Source organism: Mobula birostris, chromosome 2 (genome assembly GCF_030028105.1).
Source record: "Mobula birostris isolate sMobBir1 chromosome 2, sMobBir1.hap1, whole genome shotgun sequence".
In the NCBI taxonomy this organism is placed as follows: domain Eukaryota; kingdom Metazoa; phylum Chordata; class Chondrichthyes; order Myliobatiformes; family Myliobatidae; genus Mobula; species Mobula birostris.
The window spans coordinates 12,360,272-12,372,650 of record NC_092371.1 but is presented as its reverse complement, the minus strand read 5'-3'; positions in this window follow the sequence as shown (position 1 = coordinate 12,372,650).

Here is a 12,379-nt window from a genome sequence, read left to right as displayed (position 1 = left end):
ACCTCTTTCCCTCAGATCTCTCTTTAAACCTTTTCTCTCACATCATAACTCTATAGCCTCCAGTTTTAGGCTCTCCTGCCCTGGGGTGGGAAACACTGACCATACACCTTGTCCATAACCCTCATAATTTCATAAACAACTGTAAGGTCACCCCTTGGCCCCCTAAGCTCCAGGGAAAGAACTCCCAGACTATCAAGATTCAAGATTGTTTCATGTCATTTCCAGTACATAGGTGTAAAGGTGAACAAAATAATTGTAACTGTGATGTGATGCAGCACAAAAAGCACGAAAGGTAACAGAATAATGATAAAACACAATAAATATAAATACATAAGATAACTTGTATACATTAATTGTATGTCCACAAGGTGACACTAGACACAGGAGTGTCGACACATAAGGGGACTGACAGGAAATGATAAAGTAGTAGTGGTTGGGGGAGTGGAGGGGTGGGTTAGTGGGTGGAGGTGTTGATCAGCCATACTGCTTGGGGAAATAACTTGCCGAGTCTGGTGGTCCTGGTGTGGATGCTACGTAGCTGCCTCCTTGATGGGAGCGGGACAGTCGTTTCATGATCAGGTTGGGCGGGATCTCTCATGTGACACTGGCCCTTTTCTAGCACCTGTCTGTATAATAAGCCCTTGATGGTAGACTGGTGTGGGGATGCATTGGGTGGTTCTGACTACCTGTTGTATAGCCTTCCTGCCCGCCGCAATGCAGTTTCCGTGCCAAGCAGTGATGCAGCAGGTTAGGATGCTTCCACCGGGCATTGTTAGATCCAATTGTTTAATTTTAATTATCGTTTCCTTTGCAGTTTGTATATTAAGTAGTATAGCAGTTTGATATGCCTCGTGTGGCTTTAAAAGTATCATTCTGAAAGCTTCTCTCTATTTCATTAAGTGAATAATTGTTTCTCATTGGTTAATTTTAGATTAGATTCGATTATGAGGACACGCAGTCCTCTTTTGTTGTCATTTAGTAATGCATGCATTAAGAAATGATACAATGTTCCTCCAGAACGATATCACAGAAACACAAGACAAATCAAGACTGAAAAACTGACAAAAACTACATAATTATAACATATAGTTACAACAGTGCAAAGCAATACTGTAATTTGATAAAGAACAGACCATGGGCATGGTAAAAAAAAGCCTCAAAGTCTCTCGAGAGTCCCATCATCTCTCACAGATGGTTGAAGGGAGAAACTCTCCCTGCCATGAACCTCCAGCGCTGCAAACTTGCCGATGCAGCAGCCTGGAAGCACCTGACCACAGCCGACTCTTGAGTCTGTCCGAAAGCTTCGAGCCTCCGGCCAGCCCTCCAGCACCGAGCACCATCTCTGCCGAGCACTTCGACCCCGGCAATAGGCAAAACTGAGGATTTGGGACCTTCCCCTCCAGAGATTCTCGATCGCACAGTAGCAGCGGCAGCAAACCGGGCATTTCAGAAGTTTCTCCAGATGTTCCTCTGTGCTCCTCATGTCTGTCTCCATCAAATCAGGATTGTGCATGGTACCCTACTTAACAAATACGATATCATTGTATTTACTGCAGTATCGACTAAGTTGTTTCTTATTAGTTGTCTCTTATCTATGGATTTGAATAGAATTTTTCTTTGACTATAGAAGTAGCTGTTTTTATACTAGGTGCCATCTTCAGTTTATCTCTTCAAATAGTAAGACCCCTGTCACTCCTGTTCCTGTTCTCTTTGTTCTATCAACTCTTAATAAAACAACCGAGAAGCTACAAGTGTTCTGGCTCATTTCTGACTTCAGAAGGACCTCAGATTTAAACAGCATCTGTAGAATGTTGTGAGTATGGGTGTGCATAGTCCAGCTCTCTTCAGCCCTCCAGTTCTGGTGGCATCCTCTTATTTTTATGCACACTGCGTTACCAGTGTGGCCTCGCCAGCGATAACACGCTCAATGTTTTAGGAGCAGCTTCCTTTCCTCTGCCATCAGATTTCTGAAAGGTCCTTGAACACTCCCTCACTACTTTTGCAGTCTTTTTGCACTACTTGTGTACGTGTGTGTATGTATTTATTGTAATACATAACACTTTATGTATTGCACTGTTTTTGAGCTCTCCGTTGGTCAGGGTCAACCATGGATACTGCATCCTAGTTGTCTACGTAGTTGACACACAAGCCAGGGCAGTACGATATGGAGAGCAAGCTGTCGCCCAGGCAGCAGGCTCCCCTTCTCCACACAGCTGATGAACCTAATGGAACTGCAGAGACCGATATAGTTTGCCACCAGCGCCATCACTGGAGTTAGCTGTCAGCATTGAACTCAACATAGGGCTCCAGCTCCGGATTTTTCCTCGGGGTTTACTCCCGAAGCCTTCCCTAATGAGTGGGTACAGCCGCAAGCCAGTGGAGATTTGACGATTTTTCCCTCTCCTAGATGAGCTGACAAACCCCAACCGCCCAGAACAACAGGGTTTAAGCCACCAGTAACCTGCCTTTGCCCTTTCTCCTGTTGGGCGAAATGGTTCTGCCAGGCTTGATAACTAAGCCACACGTGTAGGCCCAGAGCTGGACTTGGCTGTCAGAGGCTATCTGAGACACGTGCCATTGGGAGCTTACCACGACGACCTCCTCCAGCTCTGACAACAGTAAGAAACGATTTGCTGCACACAAAACAACACATTTCTCGATGCAAGTCAGTGATGAAAAATCTGATTCTGATGCAACAGGTTCCTGTACTTAATACCCTGCCTAATGAAGATGAGCAAGACAAACGCCCCTCCCCACCCCGTCTAGACCATAAAAAGAGACTGTGCGCTGAGGATAGCCATGGTAATTGAAGACAGGCCATTGACTGGGCTGGGAATTGGAGGGTAAGTTCACAGTGTGGTAGTTAAGCCCCAGGAGCATCTTTCTCAGTAGTTGCAGCCATTAGTAAGTGATGGATCCTGGTTTGCTGATCAGTTTGGGCATTATAGAAAGTAGAAAAGTACAATGCACAGTAACATATAGCTTAACAACTCTAGTTGTAAGATTTGGGTTCAATTCCTGCCGCTGGCCGTAAGAAGTTGGTACGTTCTCCCTGTTACCGCGTGGGTTTCCTCCGGATACTCCAGTTTCCTCCCTCTTACCCAGGACACATGTTAGGATTGGGTTGGGGGCGGAAGCGTGGTAACACTTATGGGCTGCCAGCACATCCTCGCTGATTTCAATTGACGTAAATGACTCATCTCGTGTTTTGATATAATATAAATAAAGCTGATCCTTCATCTGATGGTGTGCCCACTTTTAACCCACTTCAGGATCAATCTAACTCTTCCCGCCCACGTAACCCTCCAGATCTTCTTCATCCACATCTGAATCAGGTTTAATATCACTGGCATATGTCATGAAATTTGTTAACTTTACGGCAGCAGTACAATGCGTTACATGATAATACAGGATAAGAAACTGAATTACTGCTCCTGGATGATGGGGGTACTTAGTGATGGCAGCCACCTTTCTGAGGCACTGCTGCTTGAAGATGTCCTGGATGCTACAGAGGCTAGTGCCTATGTTGGAGCTGATGTTAATCCTGTGCAGTACACACCCCTCCCCATACCAGACACTCTTGCAGTCAGTTAGAATGCTCGCAACAGTACATCTGTAGGAATTTGCCAGTGTCTTTGGGCACATACCAAATTTCCATGTCCCCATCTAAAAATCACTTAAATGTTCCTAATGAATCTGCCTCCACCACCACTCCAGGCCAACCACTCTGCGTAAAACAAAACCCACCTCTGACATCATCCCCCCCCCCGCATACTTTCCTCTAATCACCTTAAAATTATGCCCACTAATATTAGCCATTTCCAAAGAGAAAAAGCCCTAGTTCACTCAACCTACACTTATAAAACATGCTCTCTAATCCAGGCAGCATCCTGGTATCTCTCCTCTGCACTCTCTCAAAAGCTTCCACATCCTTCCTATGAAAAGGTGACCAGAACTGAATGCAATACTCCAAGTGTGATCTTACCAGGGTTTTATAGAGCTGCAACATTGCCTCGTGGCTCTTGAACTCAATCCTCTAATGAAGAACAACATACCATGTGCCTCTTAGTCACCTGTCAACTTACCCTGCAACTTTGAGGGGTGTATAGACATGGGTCTGAAGATCTCTCTGTTCCTCCACACTGCTAACAAAGATGATGGCCTTAACGGTGTGATTGAGATCCAAGAACCATCTTTCAAATGTTTGAAGGTTTCAAAGGTACATTTAATGTCAGAGAAATGTATACAATATACATCCTGAAATACTTTTTCTTCGCAACCATCCACAAAAACAGAGGAGTGACCCAAAGAATGAATGACAGTTAACTGTTAGAACCCCAAAGACTCCCCAAGCTCCCCTCCGTCCTGTGCATAAGTGGCAGCAAGCAAAATCCCCCTTCCCCCACTGGCAAAAAAAAAGCAAGCACTGCCCACTACCAAGCACTCAAGCGTGAGCAAAGCAATAGAAAAGACACAGACTTGCAGTTACCCCAAAGATTTCGCTTTTCAGCCAGTATTCGACATACCACATGCTCTCTTTCTCCCTAATAAGGGAGAAAGAGATGTCAATGTTTCACAGAGAGAGGAGAGACATAACAAACAACTCGCTGGTTTAAAATATTAAAAGTCCGTTACGTTGCTTTTTTCAAGCTCTGTGCCCATAGATCTTGGGTCTCTGGGCACACAGCCATAGATATTCTGACTCCCCCGACGACGCACGGATCTCCTGTCATGACACCGACCTTCAATCCGCCCATCTCCAGAGCCCTGAGATCCTAGGCCTCCAAAGTCGAGCCAAACTCTTGGACCGAGCCCTTGGCGTGCCGAATGATGGCCAGTTATGAAACCCCGAGAGTGGGTCCCATTCCCGCAAAGAACTGTATTCAGCGTGTAACTCCAGGTCAGGGTCTTCAAAAGAACCCTGAAAGGGAAAAAATAAAGATATTAAAGATGGAAATAGAGCTGTTTCTGAAGATGCAAGCAAAGGACTGCCATTTAGCACCATCATTACTTCACTCCTCCCCTTTGTATCTTCTCTGCCCCTTTCTTCGTGTAACATGTGACTGACCATTGGAGTGTTTCCTTTGTCTATATTTTATTTAGAGATACAGGTCCTTCCAGCCCAATGAGCCCACTCTGACCAGTTACAAGTGACCAAACTACTCACCTGTATGGGTTCGTATTGTTGGAAGAAATTGGAGCATCAGGGGGAATTATGCACAGTCACTGGGGGGCGTGTACCTACTCCTTCCAGTGGCAGCTAACCTGATGGTGTTCCCTCCTTAAACCTATTTCAAAATCCATAACTCCCACGTAACCCTCCAGATTTCCTTCATCCACATCTGAATCAGGTTTAATATCACTGGCATAAGTCATGAAATTTGTTAACTTTGCAGCAGCAGTACAATGCATGAAAATACATGGAAAAAACTGAATTACAGTAAGTATATATGTTAAATAGTTAAATTAAATAAGTAGACAATAGGTGCAGGAGTAGGCCATTCAGCCCTTCGAGCCAGCACCACCATTCTCTGCGATCATGGCTGATCATCCACAATCAGTACCCTTTTCCTGCCTTCTCCCCATACCCCTTGACTCCGCTATCTTTAAGAGCTCTATCTAACTCTTTCTTGAAAGAATCCAGAGAATTGACCTCCACTGCCTTCTGAGGCAGAGCATTCCACAGAACCACAACCCTCTGTGTGAAAAAGTTTTTCCTCAACTCCGTTCTAATTGACTACCCCTTAAACTGTGGCCTCTTGTTCTGGACACCCCTAACATCGGGAACATGTTTCCTGCCTCTAGTGTGTCCTTAATAATATTATATGTTTCAATCAGATCCCCTCTCATCCTTCTAAATTCCAGTGTATACAAGCCCAGTTGCTCCAATCTTTCAACATATGACAGTCCCGCCATCCTGAGAATTAATCTCGTGAACCTACGCTGCACTCCCTCAATAGCTAGAATGTCCTTCCTCAAATTTGGAGACCAAAACTGCACACAATATTCCAGGTGTGGTCTCACCAGGGCCCTGTGCAACTGCAGAAGGACCTCTTTGCTCTTGTACTCAATTCCCCTTGTTATGAAGGCCAACATGCCATTAGCTTTCTTCACTGCCTGCTGTACCTGTATGCTTACTTTCAGTGACTGATGAACAAGGACACCTAGATCTCATTGTACTTTCCCTTTTCCTAACTTGACGCCATTCAGATAGTAATCTGCCTTCCTGTTCTTGCCACCTCACATTTATCCACATTAAACTGCATCTGCCCACTCACCCAGCCTGTCCAAGTCACCCTGCATTCTCATAACATCCTCCTCACATTTCACACTGCCACCCAGCTTTGTGTCATCTGCAAATTTGCTAATGTTACTTTTTATCCCTTCATCTAAATCATTAATGTATATTGCAAATAGCTGAGCTCCCAGCACCGAGCCTTGCGGTACCCCACTAGTCACTGCCTGCCATCCTGAAAAGGACCCATTAATCCCTACTCTTTGTTTCCTGTCTGCCAACCAATTTTCTATCCATGTCAGTACCCTACCCCCAATACCATTTGCTCTAATTTTTCACACTAACCTTATCAAAGGCTTTCTGAAAGTCCAGGTACGCTACATCCACTGGCTTTCCTATGTCCATTTTCATAGTTACGTTCTCAAAAAATTCAGTTGTGCTGTGCTGCTGTCCAAGTTGCATGCCATCTTGGTCAATGCCTCCCATCCACTACATAATGTACTGGGTGGGCACAGGAGTACATTCAGCCAGAGACTCATTCCACCAAGATGCAACACAGAGCATCATAGGAAGTCATTCCTGCCTGTGGCCATCAAACTTTACAACTCCTCCCTTGGAGGGTCAGACACCCTGAGCCAATAGGCTGGTCCTGGACTTATTTCCTGGCATAATTTACATATTACTATTTAACTATTTATGATTTTATTACTATTATTTATGGTGCAACTGTAATGAAAACCAATTTCCCCCGGGATCAATAAAGTATGACTATGACTAAATTCCAGTAGATTAGTCAAGCATGATTTCCCCTTCAGAAATCCATGCTGACTCGGATCTATCCTGCTACTGCTATCCAAATATACCACTATTACAAATTTTATAATTGATTCCAGCATCTTCCCCACCACTGATGTCAGACTAACTGGTTTATAATTGCCTGTTTTCTTTCTCTCTCCTTTCTTAAAAAGTGGGATAACATTAGCTACCCTCCAATCTGCAGGAACTGATCCTGAATCTATAGAACATTGGAAAATGATTACCAATGCGTCCACAATTTCTAGAGCCACCTCCTTAAGTACCCTGGGATGGAGACCATCAGGCCCTAGGGGTTTATCAGCCTTCAGTCCCATCAGTTTACCCAACACCATTTTGTGCCTGATGCGAATTTCCTTCAGTTCCTCTGTTACCCTAGGTCCTCTGGCCACTATTACATCTGGGAGATATTTTGTGTCTTCCCTAGTGAAGACAGATTCAAAGTACCTGTTCACCTCGTCTGCCATTTCCTTGTTCCCCATAATAATTTCACACATTAAAAAGTAGTCCAAAAGAATAGTAAAACAAAACTTCTAGGGGGAGGGGGGGGGTGAATATTTTTTATAGGCATTGTGTTCTGGAGTTAGGGTTCATAGCAAATATTAACTTCAGCAACCAATCTCTAAATCTGAACATGGATTGTAGATTAAATTTAAAATACAGCCCTGGATCCGTGGACACCAATTAATTGAAAATGAGACGATGCTGATTAGCATTTATTTTGGGTGTGTGGAGTATGGGTGAAAAGAAGGATGTGTGTGAAAACTATATGCAATTCAAAGGAAGCATTGTAGATACTGTACTTTGTAACTATAGAATTAGCCTTTGACCTTTAGCATATAAGATTTCATATAATATTGGGTCAAACAGGCCCAGGTCAAACAAAGAGTGTCTCACTTTGTTGAATAAAACACTTCTATATCCACTAGCTTCAGTGTCTCTCCAGTGACTATGTTTACATTACAACACTCCCTGTGACCAGGTTTCCTCTGGGTGCTTTGGTTTCCTCCTACATTCCAAAAAGGTGTACAGGTTAGGGTTAGAGAGTTGTGGGCACCCTGTAGCAGCACAATGTCACTTGCAGGCTGCCCCCAGCACGTCCTCAGACGGTGTTGGTCATTGGCAAAAATGATGCCGTTCACTGTATGTTTTGATTTACATGTGACAAATAAAGCTAATCTTTAGATATTCTGGACAGCAAAAGGGGGAAGCGTGAACTTTCTGAGCCATTCTGTGAATGTGTGACTAGGAGGCAGAACTTAAAAACCAGGATCTGTGTCTTCCGCAAATTAACTTTTGCACCTGCAATTGGCAGGTTTCTGTTAATCAAATGGGGAGATGGAATTAGAGCTTTGATCCCTGGGTACTACATGAAGAAAATGTACAGAAACCTGGCTACACGTGTGCCTTTGGAACATAGGAAGAAAGCAGAGCCCGTGGGGGTGGTGGGGGGGAAATTAGTGTTTGCATTTATTAATGTAATTAAGGGATGTCATTTCCCAGAGACATAGAATTGCTTCCATGTAGGAAGGACAACTGTGGACATGATTTTCTCTCTCGGACAACTCCAGGAGAAGTGCAGAGAACAGAAGAAGCTCCTTTCTGTTGCAGTTTGACTTGGTGAGCGGAGACTGGCTCTTTCAGATCCACTCTAAGTCATAGTCATAGTCATACTTTATTGATCCTGGGGGAAATTGGTTTTCATTACAGTTGCACCATAAATAATTAAATAGTAATAAAACCATAAATAATTAAATAGTAATATGTAAATTATGCCAGTAAATTATGAAATAAGTCCAGGACCAGCCTATTGGCTCAGGGTGTCTGACCCTCCAAGGGAGGAGTTGTAAAGTTTGATGGCCACAGGCAGGAATGACTTCCTATGACGCTCGGTGTTGCATCTCGGTGGAATGAGTCTCTGGCTGAATATACTCCTGTGCCCAACCAGTATGTTATATAGTGGATGGGAGACATTGACCAAGATGGTATGCAACTTGGACAGCATCCTCTTTTCAGACACCACCGTCAGAGAGTCCAGTTCCATCCCCACAACATCACCGGCCTTACAAATGAGTTTGTTGATTCTGTTGGTGTCTGCTACCCTCAGCCTGCTGCCCCAGCACACAACAGCAAACATGATCGCACTGGCCACCACAGATTCGTAGAACATCCTCAGCATCATCTGACAGATGTTAGAGGACCTTCGTCTCCTCAGGAAATAGAGACGGCTCTGACCCTTCTTGTAGACAGCCTCAGTGTTCTTTGACCAGTCCAGTTTATTGTCAATTCATATCCCCAGGTATTTGTAATCCTCCACCATGTCCATACATGGCAGGCTGTAATGCCAAGGCTGGTGAGCAGGGTTAAATTCTTCCACAACGACACGAAGGGGACTGTGCAGTACATCGGCAGCTCTTCAGAGCCCTTTGAAGTAAGTGGTGCTATGTTCTTGCCCCATTACTCTACAGGATCATCTTTGCCCTCCTCCTGAGGCACGTACTGAGCACTGCAACAGGGGGGATCTAACTCCACACTAGATCAGATGGCGGGCTTTTTAACCTAACCCACCTGAGAGCCAAAACTAAAGTGTGCGAGGCTACGGTTAACTTGCAGGTTGAGTCAGTGGTAAGAAAGGCAAATGTAATTTGGGCATTAATTTCGAGAGGACTAGAATATAAAGGCAAGGAAGCAATGCTGAGGCTTTATAAGGCATTGATCAGACCACATTTGGAGTATTGTGAACAGCTTTGGGCCCCTTATCTAAGAAAAGATGCGCTGGTGTTGGAGACGGTCCAGAGGAGGTTCATGAGAATGATCCTGGGAATGAAAGGGTTAACATATGGGGAGTGTTTGACGGCTCTGGGTCTGTACTCCCTGGAGTTTTCAAGAATGAGCGGAGGTCTCATTCAAACCTATCAAATATTGAAAGACCTAGACAGAGTAGATACAGGGAGGATGTTTCCTCGTGGGTAAAACTAGTATCAGAATAGAGTTGGCACAGCCTCCGAATGGAGGGATGTTCATTCAGAACAGAGATGAGGAGGAATTTCTTTAGCCAGAATCTGTGGAATTCATAGCCACAGACTGATGTGCAGGCCAAGTCATTGGATATAGTTAAGACAGAGGTTAATAGGTTATTGATTAACCAGGGCATCAAGAGTTTCAGGGAGAAGGCAGGAGCATGGAGTTGAGAGGGATAATTAACCAGCCATGATCGAGTGGGAGAGCAGACTCGATGGGCTGAATGGCCCGATTCTGCTGCTACGTCTTATGCTGATACAGCAGTCGCGACCCACTCTCTGCAGCACCTCCGGAGTTTGTTGTATCGCTGCTCCCAGGCCTGCAAGGAATTTGGACTGACTATCAGCCTGAAAAAGACAAACGTCTTGGGACAAGACATGGAGGCACCACCAGTGAAGGAGTATTATAGCCAGTGTCTGCGCAGAGCGGGGATCTGGGGCCATTGTCCTCGAGAGGGAAGGGAATTAAACCAGGAGGAAATGTTTGCTGTTTCAGGCTGTGTCTTCAGTCAGAATCAGGTTTATTAGCACTGACATGCTGCATGCCATTGAATTTGTTATTTTGCAATTAACACTACAGTGCTACAAAAAATTACTATAACTTACAATGGGAAATTCAGAAATCTGATGGTGGAAGGGAAGGAACTGTTCCTAAAGCATTGAGTGTGTGTCTTCAGGCTCCTGTCCCTCCTCCTTTATGGTAGCAATGAGAAGAGGGCATGTCCTGGGTGATGGGGATCCTTAATAATGGACACCAGCTTTTGAAGGTGTCCTTGATGCTGGGAAGGCGAATGCCCCTGATGGAGATGGTGGAGTTTACAACTTTCTGCAGCTTTTCCCGATCCTGTGCACTGGACCCTCCGTGCCTGACGGTCATCCCTCCATGGTACATCTACAGTGCACTCAGGGATGTAGAAATTCCCTAGAGTTTTTGGTGATGTACTGAATCTCCTCAAACTTCAAAGTTCAAAGTCACCAATCTTCAATCGATCTCACCCCGGGATTCGTCGATTCACAGTCCCGCTCCGTGTTGGATCCTATGACCTCTTCTCTCCTGCGTCTTTCCTTTTCATTTCCTCTCAAACAAAAGCCCCAAGCCCAACCTTAGTGTCCCTCACCAGAGAACCGGCCCTTAATTCAATCATCCTAATTGGATGGCACACATTTCTCCTCATCCCTTATCTTCAACAATAACCCAAGCAAGCTGAAAACAAGCAGCTGTTACAGAACTGCCAAAATGAAACACATAGAGCATGACAGTAAAAACATGAACCAGGGCATTACAGGAGGAAAGAGGTGCTTTGGTTCACTGGGCCCATGCCGACCCTCGACCCTCTTCCAGGTGACATACAGTGATGATTTACAACTACTAGATAGTGTCTACTTCTGAACGTCGATCACTGCAATCTGCAGCCTGTGATTTCCCTTGGAGAAATGTAGTGTTGAACTGTCTAAACAAGCTAGTGATTTTACGATCTCCTGAAGGATTCCGTTCGTTTGACTGTTGAGAATGCAGGCAGGGCTGTTGCCACAGCAGACATCATTGGAGCAGGCTTCAGGCCAGATTAAAATGTCGAGGCCTGGGAGTGGAAAACAGTCTGGTTTTGAGCCCCGTTACTCTGCACTGACTGAAGCATCGAGGCCCGAGAAGGGAAAGCAAACAGATGTTCAACATCAGACTGTGTTTGACCTGACTCTCTCTCTTCTTGCTGCTACCTTCAGGCAGAAGATGGGGGAGTCTTGGGTCACACCCTGCCAGGTTCAGAAACCATCGGGCTCCTGGACCACCTTCTCTCACCTCAGCACTGAACTGACTCCTCAGCCTGTGGACTCACCTTCATCGACTCTGCAGCTCACGTTTAATGTGTTAATTGTTTACTTTTTATTGTTTAGACGACTTGTCCTCTTTTGCACTTTGGTTGTTTGACCGTCTTTGTTGTGTGGAGATTTTAATGGGTTCTATTGTGTGTCTTTGGTTTGTGGCTGCCTGCAAGAAGATGAATCTCAGAGGTGTACAATCTCAAATTTGAATTTTGAACTTATGAACTTTGAACCACTCATCCTACTCTAACCCTGGACTTCCATCAACTCCCAACAGACTTTCACCCCATGTCTGCAGGCAAAACCCAGTCTAAACAATTCCTTGTCGGCGCACGAGGTGATCCATGGTGTTCTGTTGCTGAGGTAGAGTTACAGTTATGCCAGTCGGTTCAGGAACTTGATAGTTGTAGGAAAGTATCTGTCCCAGAACCTGGTGGTGTGGGACTTTGGGCTTCTGTACCTCCTGCTCGCTGGGAGCAGCGAGAAGGAG